Here is a 17,931-nt window from a genome sequence, read left to right on the forward strand (position 1 = left end):
AAGATATCTGGAGCAGTTAAATATGTGTTAGCTAATAGCTACCTGTGCTGTGGTATCCTTTCCAAATTGCTTCCGAGCAGGAAGGTGATCTGAGCCCAACAGGTACCATTGGAGGTATCTAGGGCCTGAAACCCCTGGCCCAAATGTGTGGGACGGACTGTGTTTGGCTTGGAAAATAGGGAGCTGTGCCCGGGGCTGGGCAGCATGGCAGGGTGTGTGCGTGGGGCTCGTGTCCTCAGCGGTTGTGGGAGTGGGAAGGGAGGGGAGCAGGGCGAGGGTGCATGATGCATTTTTTTTTATTGTTATTTTTTCTTTCTTCTTTTCCTTTAATGATTGAAGCTTTCCAGCTCTCTGAAAGGGGCAGCTTAGTTGAAACCAATAAAAAACTGGAGTGGAAAGCTTGCCAAAAGCCTTGGCTCCCTGAAGAGTGCAGGTGGAGAGAGGAGATGGGAGCTGTGGGGGGAGGCGAGCGTGGCTCTGCGTTTCTCTCGGAAACAAAATGAAAACCCCAGCCCTCAACCTCCTCTGTGCCAGAGGCTTTTCCACCCCTCCATCCCACTGGGTGCCAGCGCACAGGAGTAGGCCACAGGGTCCCCTCCACTACTGGAGAGCACTCGGGGGGCTCTGTGCCTCCCCAGCTGGGGGCTGCGGGGTCCCCACAGCCTCTGGCACCCCATGAGGCAGCAATGGGTGCTTGCTATGGGGACCGAGCGTCCCCGCACGGCTGGGCTCTGCATGGGTGCTTGCAGGGGTGCACAGTGCCTGTAATAGGGCCGCAGCTGACCAGGGGGGATCGCCCCACTCCTGGGGGGCCCGGGTTATTGCTGCCGTGTCTCCAGGGCCCCCTCGGCCCTGAGCTGACACTCTCATTCCTGCCTTTAGAAGGGAAATGTGTGGCCCGGGGCATCGGCGACCTGCTGCCTCCCCTTTGATGCCTGCATATCAGACATAGCCATGCCAAAGAAAGAATTTCATTTTGAAGTGGCATCAGCTAAAGGCGAGCGCCTTTCAGCTGCCTGACAGGGCAATTACACACATCTCCGCCGATCTGCCCCCGCCACCGATAACCCCGGCTGCTGCGGGATGCTGGGGATGGCCAAGGAAAGGGGGTCTCCGGGCCCCATGGCAGCCCTGGCTCTCAGGGCCGTGGGGCAGGCACTGTGGGAGGGTGCCTTTAAAAAAAAAAAAAAAACAAAAAACCAAACCAAAATCACTGTGCTTTTTTCCTTTTTTAAAAGAAAAAGAGTTAGAGGCTTCTCCCAGGTTTGCTTCCCTGCTTGTCGGTGCATCCCGGGTTGTCCTGGAGGCTGAAGGCCGTGAGGGTGTCACAAAGCGAAGCAGCATGTGCACAAACGGCTCTTGGATTTAGATCATTCTCCTTGTAGAAGTCTCCAACTGCTTTGCTGCATTCCTGCTGCTTTATGGGTCTGTTTATTTTGGTGCTTATTTTTGCATTGTATTTAAATGATGAAATCAAAGCTTCGGCCCCGTGGAGGCAGAGGCACCTGCTTTTCTGTAGGTGCTGTGAGGGGAGAGGTTATCCCGGCGTGTATGAGGCCTTTGGAAGATTTTCCCTTTGCGTTGGTTTTCCTGTCCTGGTGCTGGGCTGTGAGATCCCTACGTGGGGTGTTCTACTCAGGAATTGCAGGAAAATTGTTTAAAAACCCAACTGTTTGTTTTTTTGTTTTTTTGTTTAAAAAATCATAGTATTTCAATTTTATAGATTTTATAAGAATCTGAACTGTGGATATAAACCAGCTGACAGTAAAAGTGATGTATATAACAAAATATTCGTGGATGCATTAAGCATCTTGCTCAGTGGAGCTCATATAAATCTGTGCACAAACCGGGTGCAGGGGCTGAGGGTTTCCCTCCCCATGTGTTTGCATCCCTCTGTCCCATGCGGGTGCCGGACTGCCGTATGGCCTCGTGCGATCAGAGAGGCATGCAGCAAAATTCTCAATCTGAGAAATTGTTTAAAAATAGGAAAATACAACAAAACTGTCAGGGAAACGAGAATCGGGTGCCTTTCTGGTTTCCAGCTGATAGCCAGCGGTGTTTTTTCCCCCACCACTTTGCGCTGGGTTTTGCTGGTGATAATCAGAGCTCTCGTCACCGCCCTGGCAAGGGGGAGAGGGGCTGCTTTAGCGAGTTAAGCGCTGGTGCGGAGAGACTGAGGAATTTTGTGCAGCATTTCTGGCCATTGCTTTGTGCATTTGTCGCAGCAGTCGTGCCGTTTAATCCTGCTCTCTGGAACGAGCGTGATGACCGGTCCTGTCTGTTTGCTGAGTGCTGCTTGCCACAGACACACTGATTTGGTTTCTTGCTGGCTTATCTGTATCAGAAACTACCTTGCTCGCGAAGCAGAGAAGAGCTGGAGTGTTGGTTTAGTCTCAGATAGCCAGTGTTTAGCTTTGCTTAAAAGTAGAGCAAATATATCTCCTTTATAAGTGCAATAATTCCTCTGACTGTGGAATGTATTACTTGCAAACGTTACTTATTTCAGAGCAAGCGAGCACTTTGTTTGTGGCGGCTGGCACAGAAATCCCTGGGCGGTCTGAGATAAGCTATATCAGTTTAATCCCTCTCTTATTCAGTCCAAGCTGTGAATGAAAAGGGAACAGGTTGAAGGTGAGTGTACAGCCACTTCCCCACCATCTGGGTGTCCTCCTGGCAGCCGTGGCCCACAGTCCAGCACCCCAAGAAGCATGAGCTGGATGGTAGATGCTCTGCAGCTCACCGTGATGCGACTTCATCTTTGTGCCTACCGCAGGAAGGCTGTGACTTTTGATACCTAAAAAACACTGTGGTGCTGAAGTCTGTGCGGCTTATGGATATAGGAAATGAGGAGAATATCTCAGCGGGGTTTAGAACCTCCCGTGACTCCACCTGAATTGTTCACAGTGGTTGTTGGTGAAGGCCCCTGGGTGTTGTGCAATAACATTATTGCTGGATCACTGGTGAGGGCACGGGGTAAGGTGTGTTGGAAAATGGGGTCCCAGGCTCTGCCGTGTGTCAGGAGATCCCCCTGGAGACCTGTGGTTACCCTGACCCCCAACCCCTCCTCTCTTGGCTTGCAGGATCCCAGGAGTCATCTGGCAGGACTTTCTTCTCTCAAGTGAAAATTCTTCCCCAAGTCAAAGCTTACAGCATCATTTTGAGCAAAGCTACTGTCCTGGAGATGCCGTAATTGAGGAGTGCTGCTCAGACAGCCAGGCTTTGCTGGTAGCCACAGGGTCCGAGGCTTTGCAAATTAGTTTCTAAAAATGCAAATTGGTTTGGAAGAGAAGCACCGAGGTTTGCACATTGCTATTCTGGGATGAACACAGAGGCTTTGCTACAGAGCCAGCAAAGGAAGACGGAGGCCCTTCTCATTTTGACTGCAGTGCTTGGACACCCCTGGCAAACTTCTTGCCTGTTACAATGATTAGCACAGTCTAGCTGTGATGGCCTGAAAAACTTTTGCATCGTGGCATTGAGAGGTGCTTTGTTCTCTTTATTCTGGGGTTTCATAGCATGATAACAGGTCTGAAGGTCCTCCATAGTCCCTATCTGAAATCACAGGACTTAAACATGTATGAGGAGATATTACTGCCTTCCTATAGATAAAGATCTTGGGCACAGAGAGATGAAGAGACTTGGGCCCAGTCGTGTATGGAGAGCAGGCAGAGCCAGAAGAGGTATCTGACCACCTCATCCCTGTCCTGTGATCCAGACACAAAACTATTCTCTGCTCTTGAGTCTGTCCTTCTGAAGATCCATCACTAAACCTCAAACCAGTGGTGGATTCCTGCATAATATAATGAAAGAGGAGGCCACAATGTCCATGTTGTTCTCTAGGCAGGCATGATAATGACAGGGAGTATCAGAAATGACCCAGACACTGGATATTTCCTTCCCTTCATGGATACTGCTTTCAAGTTTGGAAGTGCAAAATAGGATTTTTAATACCTTATTTTCACCTGGCTTCTTAAAGAATACCCTCAATCTTGCTCCTTATTTGACAGCAGAGCATCCACCTAGGCACAAGCAGTGAAGGGAAAAATCCGTCCATCAGTGCTTTCACCTTAGCAGAGCCCAAGGAGGGGTGAGGCCGTGGTGAACTCTGGCTCCATTGGATCAGCCATGAGTCACTTATTCCACAAAGCAGATGAACACGTGCTGGAACTTCAGTTCTGCACGGTCCATCCAAAATTTGCCCTGACTTAAAGCCCCATGCTGTTCTTCACACTTTCAGCACTGCCCTCTGCCCATGCCTCGAAGCTATGTTTACATGAGATCAGCTTTGTGGTGGGCATGACCCCATCTATCCCGTGTGTCCTCCCAGGACTCTGGCTTGGCTTCACAAAGAGCAGCTCAGAGCCTGTTTGCTGAGCAAAGACACCAGAGTCAAGGGGAGAGCCCCCAGCATCCATGTCCACCATCGGCATCACCCCCAGCCCTGGAGGTGTGCTTGGAAGGCACGCCACAGGGGCTGCCTGGACCTTTTCATAGCATCATAGAATAGTTAGAGGTTGGAAAAGATCTCTAAGATCATCAAGTCCAACTGCCAACTCAACACTACCATGCCTCCTAAACTGTGCCCCGAAGCACCACTTCTATTTTGTTCAACCGTTGCAATTGTACCATGTCTTTTGCACAACTGAAAGCCATCACCAGTAGGATTTCATCCTAGAAAGGACCCGTGATGAACTGCCTCTTCCATAACGCCTGGGAGCCATGGAAAGCTTTATCCAAACCCAGCCCTGCACATTGGATCTGTTCATACACTACAGACATGGCCACATGTAACTGGCTGGTTGTATCTACATCATCAGCATTTCTTCTAGTCTTCTCTTCATTCAGGTGCTGGCACTTAATGTGTTTAGAAATGCAGAATTTCCTTTCCACTCTTGGTCTCCCCCTTTTCCTGGAGATTGCAGATGTGCAGATCCAGGGATACCATGCAGTTCCCAAAGGAGAACCAGGAACCACCTTCTAACAGACCATGGATGGAAAATGTTGATGTTACTCTACATTCACCAAAAAAAAGTTCTGTGCTAATTCTCTCCAGCGTTCCCCTTGTGCTGTAGGAGAAGGCAGGAACATAGCAAGCCTAAACGATGTTTTTCTGGCCTACCCTCCAACCACTTACAGGTCAGAGCTTCCTGAGCCAAAATTAGGGTCATTGTATTTAATAGGCCAGCATGATTTTTTACATCCAGAAATGTATAGAATTACTTTATAAACCATATATTTTTTCAGTTCAGCATTATTCTGTGCCACTGACTTCCACAGTTTGCCTGTCCATTCCTTTTGAACCATTTCCTTTTGTTTGTTTTGAAACCATCACCTGGAAGTTCGTAGTCATGCCCTATAGTTCTTGTGATTTTTGGACACAGTGAGGCCCTTTCCTGTTCCCTTTCTCCTCACCAAAGATCGCATCTCCTCTGCTCTGCCAAATCTATCATCCCTGTCCTCTGCTGTGCCCTCACCAGGCGGAAGAGGCCCTTAGGTCTGTTGGCTTTGGTGGAAGTCGGGCCTTGCTGTTGCTCACCATTCTTGGTGCTATTTCCAACAGTGCCATCTCCAGGAGGTTGACAGGGTTTGGGCAATAGCGGTGGAGGATGGAGGTCACCGATAAGCTCCCTTAGCAGGTTAATCAACTTGCTGAAATTGTGAAAATGTATTTGTAAAGCATGTACCTGGGCCTACAAGAAATAATACATCACTTCACGTCTTAATGTTTGGGAAGGGCCCAGCCAACTGACGGCATCTCCCTTGCATCAGCTGCGTGCATGTACAACGTGGGGCTCCTTTGCAGCATTGTAAAGGGCTTTGCACCCCTTTTCCTCTTCAAGGGGAGGTGCTGCTTGAAACTCTGCTCCTCCAGGCCCCTGAGCAGGGTAGGATCTGCCTCCCAGCTCTGTCCCCAGCCACTTTGGGGCTGGGCAGGGGGCCCATGTGCTCTCCTCTCCAGCCAGGCTCGATGCTCATGCTGGTCGCACACAGAGGTGATGCTGTTGGGTGGGTTCCTGCTGGAGCCAGACTTTCCGCACCGCCCTCAGATAATTGCCTTTGTGTTGCTTTTGCGGCAGGAATTTAAAGCCTTTTTGAGCTCCTGCGTGTTTTAGCTCTGCCCTCTCCTGATTATATAATCTCACACCTCGTGAACGCGTTCGGTAACATGAATTACTCCCCTCACGCTTCAGTGGAGACCACGGGCTTCTTGTCACTGACAACTGAAGGCTCAGCTCAGTCTGGAGTCCCACAGGCAAAGAGCAAGAGCTTTTCCAAGTAATTCACCTGTCCCTCACCTTTCCTTCCAGTAACATGAGATTGTATGTTATGAAGTAATTGCCTGAAACAGGCTGCACTGTTTTACATATTAGATTATACGGGAGACGGTAGGCATTTTGCATTCCTTTTATTGACTTCACTTGTTTTGTCTGCGCTGTAATGCACACCTGCTACCTAATACCAAAATCAGTGAAACCCTTCATGCCAAGATTAGCTAAGACGTGCTAAATTGATTATACACCTCACGGGGGGAGCCCTGGACAGGACGGGCGCGTACAAGAGGGCTCGTGAGGGGCTCCCTCCTGCTGTTGCTGCTCACCAGGCTGGGGCCAGCTCCCACCCAGGGACATGCTGGGCACATCGCTTTTAACAGTGAATTAAATAAATAGAAGCAAATGCTCCACTTGAATGCCATGCTAAGCAGTTATCTCCAAGGGAGAAGGGCTGGGGAGCCAAATGAAGAGCCACCCAGTGCTTTCTTTCCTGTCTTTTGGCGTTTATCTGTTAAACCTCCTTCCATCCTGGGTATGTAAAGGCATGTGGATGCAATGCTGGATGTGCTTATTATAGGCTGCTCAAGCATCAAGTGCTTCTACGTGGTGCAGAGAGCTCTTCCTGCTGGTCAACGAGGTGACAGAGCTGGAGCTGGGCAGAAGCTCGTCCTCGCAGCCAAGGCAGCCATGCAGCACCCACCAGCCCCCTCGCCATCGCCCGCTGCTGCTTTGAGCTTGGCTGCACTGGTGGACCTGTTGCTTTCAGTCTGAAGGACCTGTGAAGACTGTCTGCAGCCATCATGATGGGCAAGGGGTAAGCAAAGGTAAAATCCTTCTCAGGGCTGGCGAAAGCTCTTTGGGGAGTAGGGAGTGAATGGCTGAAGCTGTGGGTTGGGTGTGGGGCTGATGGAGATACCATGGCCTCATCAGTACCATGCTGGCTGCTTATGTGGTTGGGCTCTGGGGGCCATGCCCTGGACCTGCTATGGGGGGAACTCATGCTGCTGTGTTGGTCCTGGAAGAAAGATTCTTACTGTTGGTTTACACCGAAAAGGCCAACCTGGGCTCTAGGACATGCTCTTATTCCTGCTTCAGTTCTCTTGGACGCAACAGCCAACATCACCACCACTAGCCTGCAGTGGGGAGATGATGAGTTGGGGGTTGGTCCCTGCCTGGACATTTGAATAAAAGAACTCCAACTCAGCACAGCATGGTGCTCCTGTTCTTCATCACAGAAACCCTCACCAAGGGCTTTCAGGTCATGAATGGGTCTGGAAGAGGCACTGAGCAAGACATTCATGAAACACACTGATCCATCTCCTTCTGGACTTGGAGGGGTCAGAAACAGGTATTTCTAGGTGTCATTTGAAGAGATTTAACATATACAGCTTGAGTAGTTGCTATTTATTTTGGTGTTTAAAAGTATTAAAAATAATCACCGCAGTGTTCCATGAAAGCCAGTGTGTAGAGTTGGACAGTTTCCCAGTAAAAGGCAGTCTCCAGGGATTGTTTGCAAAGATAATATTTTTAATTTGATTAACCAATGGTAGCATTGAGAGGGTCCAACATGTGCCTCAGTAGCAAGATGCAATTTGGGAGCAAAATGCAATGGTACAAGCAACAAAGCATAGTGAGAAGGGTTGCATGGTAAGCTGAGCAGCTCCTCTCTTGGACATGGCAGAAAATAAGGACCTGGGGTCTTTTCTGATCAGAAAACCACTCAGAGAGTCCAGGTGACAGAAACCAGGATGGATGATGTGAGGATTTTCCCCTAAAGCTGTGAAAGGCAGGGATAAAATACTGAGTGGGTTTCTGATCCTTGCATTCATGATAAATTGTGTCAGACCTTATTGGACTGCTATGTGGATCAAATGATCTTAGAGAAGATCCTGGTTTTGTTCTCCCAGGAAAATTGGAGGCTGGAAGGGAACTCTGTGTGTGTGTCTGTGTCTCTGGGTATATCCCAACAAGAAGGAAGGGCTAGTTGTCTCTAAGTAGGGACATTTAGGGAAATGGGAAAAAATTTCAGAAGTCAGATACCAGATGGACCATTTCAACAGGTCTATCAAGGTCAAAAACCTGTCCTTGTTTGGATGTGACTCCTCTTTACCAATGGCAAAGAGAAATGTGGAGCAGCTCTCCTCTCCTGGGGGGAGTCTCTGCATCTTTGGGCACAGGATTTCAGGTGGACATCTTGTGAGGACCTGAAGTCACTGAGGGAGGACCTACATTCCTAGGTGTCACTGTAGATGTCACCAGCTGTGGTCAAAAGGGGAGCAGCTACACTTCTGCTGCCAGAGGAGGAGTGACCTCAGACCAAATTATTTCTCATCATCAGAATGGGGATAAAAATGCTCTTTCCTGGATCGATGGGTTGTAGGGGGACATGGGAAGGGGCGGTTGCTGCCCCCAACCAAAGAGACTTGGAGGTGGCTGATGGAGGGAGGAAGAGGGTGGGGGGCCCTGAGTGACTCCCTTGGGTGCTGGAAATAACTAGCATTATATGCAAGCGTCACAAATTGCTTTTGATGTAGCTCAAATAATGGCTTATAATAACAACATGGCTTGTGTGGCCTTGGGGCAGCAGGGCTGCTGGACGGGGGAGAGGAAGGCTGGGTTTTCATTCCACCTCTGTCTGTGTGGTCCAGGGTGGGTCAGTAAATGGCTTCATGCCTCAGTTTCCCCCCTCGCAGGCCAGGAATGCACTCATCCTGCTGACACTAATGGCGATAAATAATATCTTACAAGCACCCGCTATTTAAAAAAATCTTTTATTGCTTCCCGTTAAGCTGCTGACTGTTAATGAGGAGAATTAAATTCACTACCCTGTTGCCATTAGACAAATATGTGCTCCATCTCCATCCGAAAACCCCATTGTAAATAACTGTGGAGGAGTGGAATAAACATCGTCCTTCCCAGGGCAGGGCTGAGCAGCAGGAATGAGCAAACACAGGTGTGGAAGATTTGTAAGCTTTAAAGGAGATTGGTGCTATTTGGGAATCAAATCTGGTTTTGGTTAGGAGCATCTTCTGTGAAAAAAATCTCAAACCACCAACGAAAGACCCCACAGACGGGGCGGTGACGGCTGTCCGCAGCTGCAGCCTGGCCGTGACGGCTGGGGCAGTGGCAGCATCCCAGCATGCTGGTGATGACTGGGGTGCAATGGTCCTGCCATTGTTCCTGCATTCTGTTGTTTTGCTGTTCGGCATCCCTGGACCTCTGCTCGATCCAAAGCTCTGTACAGAGAAACCCTCCTGCACCAGGTCAGCCTTTCTTGGGTTGGTGTCGTTCAACGTGTAATTGGGGCTAAGTCTCTTACTTTATGTGGCAGGCTTTCCTTTCTGTCTTTCCCTTTTCCCTTTTGAAGGTGAAGGTTTTATGTGACTGAAATGTGTTAACGCTCCCATAAAAGTAAATGAAACACAAGTGGACGTTTTCTTTTTTTGGGCACAGATGTGATTGGTTTGGGCCTGATCCAGAGGCTGGGAGAGTGATGATTAGCAGTGCTGAAAAGAAGAGCCAGGAAGTGTTTTCTGTAGGAAAGTGTCATTTGTGGAACAAAATGTGACATCTAGAAGAGCCAACTGTATACCGGTGCTTTGGGGACCGGTTCCTCCCCTCCCTGCTCTTGCAGCCCTGCTCTGATGCTGCAGCAGGAGGGTTGTCTCTACTGCAGAGTTAATTCTTCCAAATGACCCTTGATACCAAGCTCAGCCCATCCAGCAATTAAGGCTAGCCAAATGAGATTTCAGTATAGAGAGTTTTTACCTCCTAAAAGAGGTCCCCGATGTGGTGGATGCAGAGATGGGACAGTTTGCTCAGTATCTGCTCTGATGAGCTGTGTTTGTCCCTGTTGCAGAGGCCAACAGGATGTTTTGCACAGAGCCCATGGCCTCCTGCACACATCCGCTGCTGTTCGTTTCTTATCTTGTTCTGAACAACTCGTTTCAGACTCAGCAAAACCAGGAGCAGGGATGGAGTAAGTATTTCCTGACCTTGTTCGTACATGATGACACAGGACTCTTCCGTTTGCTCCCTGCAAAAGGCACAACCAGGCAAAGCAGTGCAGGAATCACCCACAAAAATGCTCCCAAATATTCTTCCATTCCCACCTGGAGGAGCCACCACCTGGTGCAGAAGTTGGCCACAAAAGACTGATGGGACTCCATCATGCCCCGTGTTCCCTGAGGCTGGGTGGTGGCCAGACCAATTTCCCCATCTGCTGGGGACTCATAGCGAGAAGCATCTCCAAATGATGAGGCTTCTGCCTGGCTTTGGAGGTCACCCTCCCTGTGGCATGTGCAGAAGAGGGAGGCCAAGGAGAGGACGTTCCATAGAGCTGCCGATGTGCGGGTCTCCAGGGAGGCTGATGGCTCCCCACAGCACTCAGCTGGACCATAATCTGTGCCCATGGACCTGGGCTGAGCAGAGAACCAAGTGCACCAAAATGATCAGTATTTCTCCAAGTTGGTATGAAGCCAACATTTATGCTGAGGTGGGGCAGTGTTACCTGCTGATGGTTCCCCGTTCCTGCTCTGGATGTCCTGTGGGGTGTCTCCCCATTTCCAGGAGGAGCAGAGCAGGCTCTTTGCAATGCTTAAACTCTTAGGAAGCCGGTGGTCAGAGCACGGATGGGATTTCCACAGCCTGTGGTGGTGTTCTGGGGAATGCAGTTAGGGCCTGAAGCACCATCCCATGGAGTCAATGTGATGGATGTGTGCCTGGTGTGCCCTCCAGTATTTCCCATGCTCTTCTGAAACATGGGAAAACCATGACAGTGAAACGCAGACTCATATGAAAGAACATTCCCTTGCACTGAACTCATGCAAAGCCTCAGTGTCCCAACAGCAGGTGGCTTAGCTGCTTTCTCAAAGGTGGGTTATTCACGCAGACATCTGTTTGCAGGCGCTGCCAACCTAGACTTCGCGTGTCTCCTCCAAAGGAGGAACTTCATTGGCAGGTAGCCCAAATCTGGGACCTACAATGGCAGAGTGGTGGCCTTGGCCTTTGTTGAGGAAGTGTTCAACTCAGAGGTTCTGTGTCTATGTGCATGAGCTGGGCATCCTATCTCCAGGACTGTGTGTGCAAAATGTGTCCCTTGATACTTCAGCTTCCAAACTAACTGCCCACCTGACAAAGGAGATGTTGCCTAATGAGCAAGAGCACAGAAGTATGAATGAAATGGATGGCCTTGCGTCACGGTGATTGCACAAAGCTCCAGTGATGTCCAAGGCACTGAGCCAAGCCACTCCATTTGCATCCTGGAGGTGGACACCTCTCCAAAAGCATCTGCAAGGGTCTCCACCCACAGCTTCTGCCTGCAGATGAAAAGGACATGTCATCTCAGAGTTGGAATAGCTAGCTTTAAAAATCCCTCCCGTGGCTCTGGGATCACATAACACTTTGGCTCAGGTGACCCAAGGAGAGTGTGGCTGGGCGGGAGGAGACATGGAGTCGCCTGGGCCGGTGGTGGGGCTGCTCTCTGCAGTGTACACCTGCACGTCTTGGCAAAATGGGCCCTGCGGCCTGGCAGAACTTTCTGCTGAATATTTTGGCTGGATCTATGAACTTGTGCGGCTTTTGTGGCATGGAAACTGCCTATAATTTATGCTGAATACAGCTCCATAGATTATGTTGACAGTTCCAGAACATTATAAGATCATTTAGTCCTTTCTCACTAAAAACAATTTCAAACCACAGGGTAATTGTTTAATGATCAGTAGATGAGCCCTGCATTAAGCCCACAATTAGGAAAAAAGTCCAGAAAACAATGCACGACACCCCTCTCCATCCCCATTCTCCAGCAACTTAAAACCCAAGACTGACCTCACCTGCTATTGTACCCGGTGGCTTGAAACTGCAAAGGCTCGTGGGGAAACTTCAGTGTGAGGTCCCAGCATCGCAACTTGGGACGAGTGAGCAGCCAAGGTTGCCTGGCCTGCAACGAAGTTGGGAGCAAGTTAAGGAAGATGCGTTAAGAGATGAGATTTAGAAGGAGTGAAGAGCCTGGATGGGTTTAGCCGGCTCATTCCCTCTGTTTGCCCTCGGCTAGGAGGAATATCGATACAGCATTTACCCCACCCCTGTGTCCAAAAGTGCTCTTAAATGTCCACAAATCCAGAGAAAAAAATTGTTAACATGACAACAGCCTAAGGATGCACCAGGAAGCCAGCAGAGATCCAGCCTTTTCTGTCTCTGAACCCTCCTGAATACATTTGGAGAGATGGCATTTTTTTTCCCAAGGGAAAAAGATCCAGTGCTTTAGTGTTGTAAAACTAGTGTAACGTCGCTGAAGCCAATGGCACTACAGTGATTTACATCTGCTGAGGAAACGGTTCAAAATCCCTCCCTTGAGCCAAGCCCCTGTTAATACACTGAAGAAAACTCTCTACCTGATGTGGAGCCTCCTGGGGTTTCCATCCTCCAACATGCAGTGGATGGCGACATCTTAGCAGAGGAATTAGGCAGTTTCCTAAGCAGATTTCCCATGCATCCAAAGAAGTCTCAGGTGCACGGATGCCCCACAGAGATTTTGTGGCTATCCATCTGTTCAACATGGACAGCTTTGCACTACTTTGGAGCTTCTCCTTGCAAGATCTCTGGATGTCCCCGGAGGGCTGAGCTGTGCCCAAGCTCTGAGCATCCTGACGGGTGACACCTCTCATCCCACGCCTCAGCCCTGCTGGGCTGCCTGTGCTTTGTTTTCTTGCCCTTCTCAAAAACAGGGCGCAGGTTGTGCTTTTCCTCCATCAACATCTTTGCTTTTATCTGTGCTGGTAGTAGCGATCCCCACCATGCAGGATTTATTTACATTGAAGGGTAAGTGGGAGGCTGTAATTGGGATGGGATTTGAAGAGGTCAGAAGGAGCCTGTGCAGAAAACTGTAAATGAGGGAGGGCTGGGAGATTGCTGAAGTCGTTACGCACAGATCGTTCCAGCTTCCAGCCAGTGCCATTAGCGGGGGGTAAATGTGCCGTCCGAGGACGTATGTGTATACATTAATGGGGGTTTTTAAACAGACGATCAGTAATGAGCTGTTAATGTTTTCCAAACGGTTTTTCAACCCTGTGCTCTGATTTCCTTCGGCTGTGCAGTGTGCTCGAGGATTTCGGATCTCTTGGTCCCCATGCGAGAGAGCAGGTCCCTTTCCATGCACCAGGTCTCTGCTCAGCCTCAGCTCTCCTGCCCCGTTCTCTTTCCCTGCCTGTCTCGTCTGCCTCCAGCACTGCAGCAAGCCCTGGGGCTCGGGAGCCCGTGAGAGGGGCAGGGGGAGCCCTTCCAGCTGGGGAGGGGGCTGGCACCCCTGGCTGTACATGCAGCATATTAGAATAGAATAGAATAGAATAGAATAGAATAGAATAGAATAGAATAGAATAGAATAGAATAGAATAGAATAGAATAGAATAGAATAGAATAGAATAGAATAGAATAATTTGAGTCAGAAGGGACCTATGATAATCATCTAGTCCAACTGCCGGCAGTGGGTTGGTGTGCCCGGTGAGAGTGTGGCCGGGAGGAAGGAGTAGGATGAAAATCCAAGGAATTGCCTTTCCAGGAGACACGGTTAAATCACAAGCTGAAAACTCATGGCTTGTGGCCTCAGGCGCGCTCAGGAAAACAAGAGCTAAGTCACTACACCCCCTTTCCTCCCACCCCCGGCTCATCACTGGGGCACCATTGGGAGGTCACTTGAAGAATCACACCAGTGATAGAAGCAGTAATTGAGGAAACTGATGCAAACGTGATCTCCCAAAAGGTTGTGTGGGAAGCAAATTTGGGAAGGATGCTCAGATAAGTGGAATTTTTGCTTTTGTGCCTTTCTTGAGCAAAGTAATCAGACATAAGGGTTTCCTGTTTATTTATTCAACAATCACTGCTGTATTACACACAGAGGAAATCACTAAAAATCTTGTTTTGAGAACAGGTGAGGTGGAAATAAAGGCTGCTATTTAGGCTGTGGCATGTTGGCTGTGCTGAGCATCTTGTCTTGTGAGCATTTTCGTGCATCAGCGACGTAAGTACAAACACATCCTGCAAACACTGGGCTGGGAAGATGCCTCAGCTGTGCTGAACAGTACCGATAATAATAAAGTTGCTCTGGTATAACAGAGCAGCCGCAAAGTTGCTCTGCTCTGGGTCAAGTATCAGAGGGGCTCCTATGCTGGGCTCTGGGATGAGCTGTGGCAGAAGACTGCTGTAGAAATGGCTTTATACCACCCTGTGGGCTGGGTTTCACTGGTGTGAAACAGCTGTAGTAAAGCTTGGGAGCTGGAGTGGACGGTGCCGCGTGAAAACCAACTAGATAGCAACGTGTCATCAGCATCTGTTCCCCCTGGGGAGGTTTACATCCAACTGTTCTCCCAAACTAGCCCACCACACAGCCTCCTCACTGCAAAAATGTGCTCAGATGACTTAACTTAATGACTTAGCTAAATTGAACAGTTTCCAGTAGCGCAGTAATGTGTTTGGAGAAGGAAGAGCTTTCAAAAGGAAGCTGTTTGCCCATCTAACTCAAACAACTTTCCATTGCTGATGGAGAGAGAGAGGAAAGTCTGAGCGCCTCGTGCAGTGAGTGCAAGGTACCCATGACTTCATTCCTACGGCACTTGGCAAGGGCAGCACACACCAGGCAGCGAAATCGGGCAATTTGGCTCTTCCCGACATCCCCTAGTTATGGGGCAACCAGCAGTGGGACTCTGCGGCGAGTCAAGATGCACTTGTAGTAAGACAGCTTGCAAAGAGCCTGCTGCGTGGCTGCACTTACCTGGCTGCTGCCCAGCGATGCCAAAGGGGCTGGGCTCCCAATACAGGGGATTTCTTCCCTTTCTCAGGGCTAACTGGATTCCCCCGTCTCTCACTGGTGGATCACAAATACTAATGCTTGATAGGACAAGGGGTGATGGTTTTAAACTAAAAGAGGGTAGATTCAGACTAGATATAAGGAATAATTTTTTTATTATGAGAGGTGAAACCCTGGCCCAGGTTGCCCAGAGAGGTGGTCGATGCCCCATCCCTGGGAACATGCCAGGTTGGGCAGGGCTCTGAGCAACCTGATCTAGTTGAAGATGTCCCTGCTCATGGCAGGGGGTTGGACTAGATGGCCTCTGAAGGTCCCTTCCAACCCAAACCGTTCTGTGATGCTATGGTTTGTTTGAGGCAATAAGGAATAGATGGGCTGGTTTGGTATCCTGGGGCTGGGAAGGGTGAAATCCTTTAGATCTAAAAATATGTAACTACAAATCCTGCTTCAGTTGAATGTAATTGCTGTGAGCTCCATGGGACTGTGGACAAGGATATTGTTTCGCCTTTGCTTGTGTGTGGCCCAAATCACTGTTTAACAAATTCACTTGCAGTTTTTGTAACTGGCATTTTCTCTGGCAAAATATTGGATTTTGGTAAAAGAAAAAGGGTAAAAAAAATTACTTTGTCTTCTGAAATTCCAGAAAGCTTGAGTTTTTTCAGTGCAAAATGAAATTTTTTGTTTCATTTAAAAGTGTGGATTCTCATATAGAAGTTTCCCCCACCTTTTCGTTCTACCTTTTTTGTTGATTTTTTTTTTTTTTTAATTTTAACCAAACATCTAAACAGGTGGCATCATATTGGAGTTGTCCAGCAGACTGCAATTCTGGCTTCTGTGCAACCCCACCTGATGCTTTGAGCCTTTTTTAAAAACTCAGCAAGTGTGATACTGCCGTGACAAGACTCCAGGTAAAAATGGACATATCAGTTGCTCCTGTTGGCATTTGCTTCAGATCAAAGCTTCAAAACTACTTAATATAAATGCAAACATGGGTTTTTTAATCTTCTTTCTTCTCTCTCCTTTGTCTTGCAGTAGGATCTAACTCATAAGAATTGACCTGATTAATTATAGTAAATAACAATAACAGTAAAAAACAACCGGTGCATTGAAGATCCAGTTATTTTTATTTGTGGCCCAGGTCTCATCTGAAGTATTTTACTCTGTTTTGTAATGGTGAGGTGTTTCACCTGATTGCAGAAACTTAAGCGTGGTGCACCCAGTCCCAGCGGTTCCTTTGCAGGGAACCACCGTGGGGTGGTTGGGCGCTGCTGGAGGGTCACACTAGATCACCCCACCTCCCTCTTTCCTGATGGGATGAAGTTCTCTCAGGCTCAGCGTTGTCTGCCCAGGGACAGGGTGCTTTGGACAGCAGAGGTGAGATGCCGCGCAACCGCTTTTTGTCCTAGGCATGGCCTTACACCAGCCCTTTTCGCCCCCATGACAGCAGGCAGAGCTGATGGCACGTTCCTGGCACGCTGGACCTGGGAAAGCCTAAACTGCACATGCATTTTTGAACTCAATGATCTTAAGAGTCTTTTCCAACATTAACGGTTCTATGGTTCACAGAATCACAGAATCACAGAATGGAGGGGCTGGAAGGGCCCTCTGGAGCTCACCCCATCCCACCCCCTGCGTGAGCAGGCACCCCCAGAGCAGGGGCACAGGGCCGCGTCCAGGCGGGGGGTGAATGTCTCCAGGGAAGGGACCCCACAGCCTCCCTGGGCAGCCTGTGCCCCTGCTCGGGCACCCGCACAGGGAAGGGTTTTTTTTCTCATATTGAGGTGGAACTTTCTGTGTTCCAACTTGTGCCCGTGGCCCCTTGGCCTGTCGTTGGGCACCACTGAAAAGAGCCCAGTCCCATCATCCTGACACCCGCCCTTCAGATATTTACAGGCACTGATGAGATCCCCCCTCAGTCTTCTCTTCTCCAGGCTGAACAAACCCAGGTCTCTCAGCCTTTCCTCACAAGGGAGATGCTCCAGTCCCCTGATCACCTTGGTAGCTCTGTTGGACTTGCTCAAGCAGTTCCCTGTCCTTCTTGAACTGGGGGGCCAGATACTGACCCCCTCTGTACCCCATACCCACCATCTCCCCATTTAATACATACAAGGACCACCTTGTTGCTAGCAAGGACTGAAATCCTGGAGTGCCCCAGGCACAGCTTTGTGGGACAAGCACTGTTGACCAGCACATCACAGTTGTCATTTCACAGGCTTGATTTGTTGAAAAGAAAAAGAAAAAGGAAAAAATAAATCCCATCATGACGCCACAATGCAACGGTTGTTTTATCTCATGGGGAGGTTGAATGAGGCCTTGTAATTGCTGGATGATTTATGAAACTGGAATTATGCTCTGCTGTTGCTGGCTAATGTATCTGTGGTGTGGATGTTGTGAAATCACCTTATGAGACAACATGTAAGGAGACTTCAGAAGGTGTGTGATTTCTGGAGGCAAAATGAAAAAACCCTACACCTCACAGTAGGTTGATTTGTATGTGGTGTTGACAGGGAGCCATCGTCACCCACGGCCAAAATAAAGCCCCTGGAGCTGACGTACTTGTACTGCATCAGATAAAGAACGGTAGGGTTAGTGTTCGTGTTTCAGGCTGCCTCTAATTCTCCAGGGGTTTTGTGTGCCAGGGGACTGTGCGAGAGTTAGTCATAAGCCTCTTTCAAAGCAGAAAGTATTGGAACAGCCACGTGGTTTTCTTCATTCAGTATGCTCTTCCCATGAGCACAACCCGGCTCCTTTGGGAGGGACTGGTGTCTGGGGTCCAGATTGCTCCCTGGTGGAAACTCAGTGGGAAAATCCAGAGCCACGCTAGTGCCTGCGAAAGCATCTTGGGATCCAGCTGGTTCA

At 49.1% G+C, this 17,931-nt stretch overlaps 1 long non-coding RNA gene across 2 annotated transcripts; it reads right to left on the reverse strand.

Annotated features, from left to right (window-relative positions):
* Positions 1 to 9,026: 9,026 nt before the first annotated feature.
* LOC135315070 (uncharacterized) lies at positions 9,027 to 13,295 on the reverse strand. 2 transcript variants are annotated; one of them, XR_010374524.1, is made up of 3 exons: positions 12,665 to 13,295; positions 12,104 to 12,210; positions 9,027 to 11,590 (listed from the first exon to the last, which is right to left on the reverse strand). It is a non-coding gene; the product is annotated as an uncharacterized LOC135315070 (long non-coding RNA). The 2 variants fall into 2 exon arrangements; XR_010374525.1 differs by having other exon boundaries at positions 12,099 to 12,210.
* Between the last annotated feature and the right edge of the window lie 4,636 nt (positions 13,296 to 17,931).

Source organism: Phalacrocorax carbo, chromosome 9 (assembly GCF_963921805.1).
Source record: "Phalacrocorax carbo chromosome 9, bPhaCar2.1, whole genome shotgun sequence".
Lineage (NCBI taxonomy): Eukaryota > Metazoa > Chordata > Aves > Suliformes > Phalacrocoracidae > Phalacrocorax > Phalacrocorax carbo.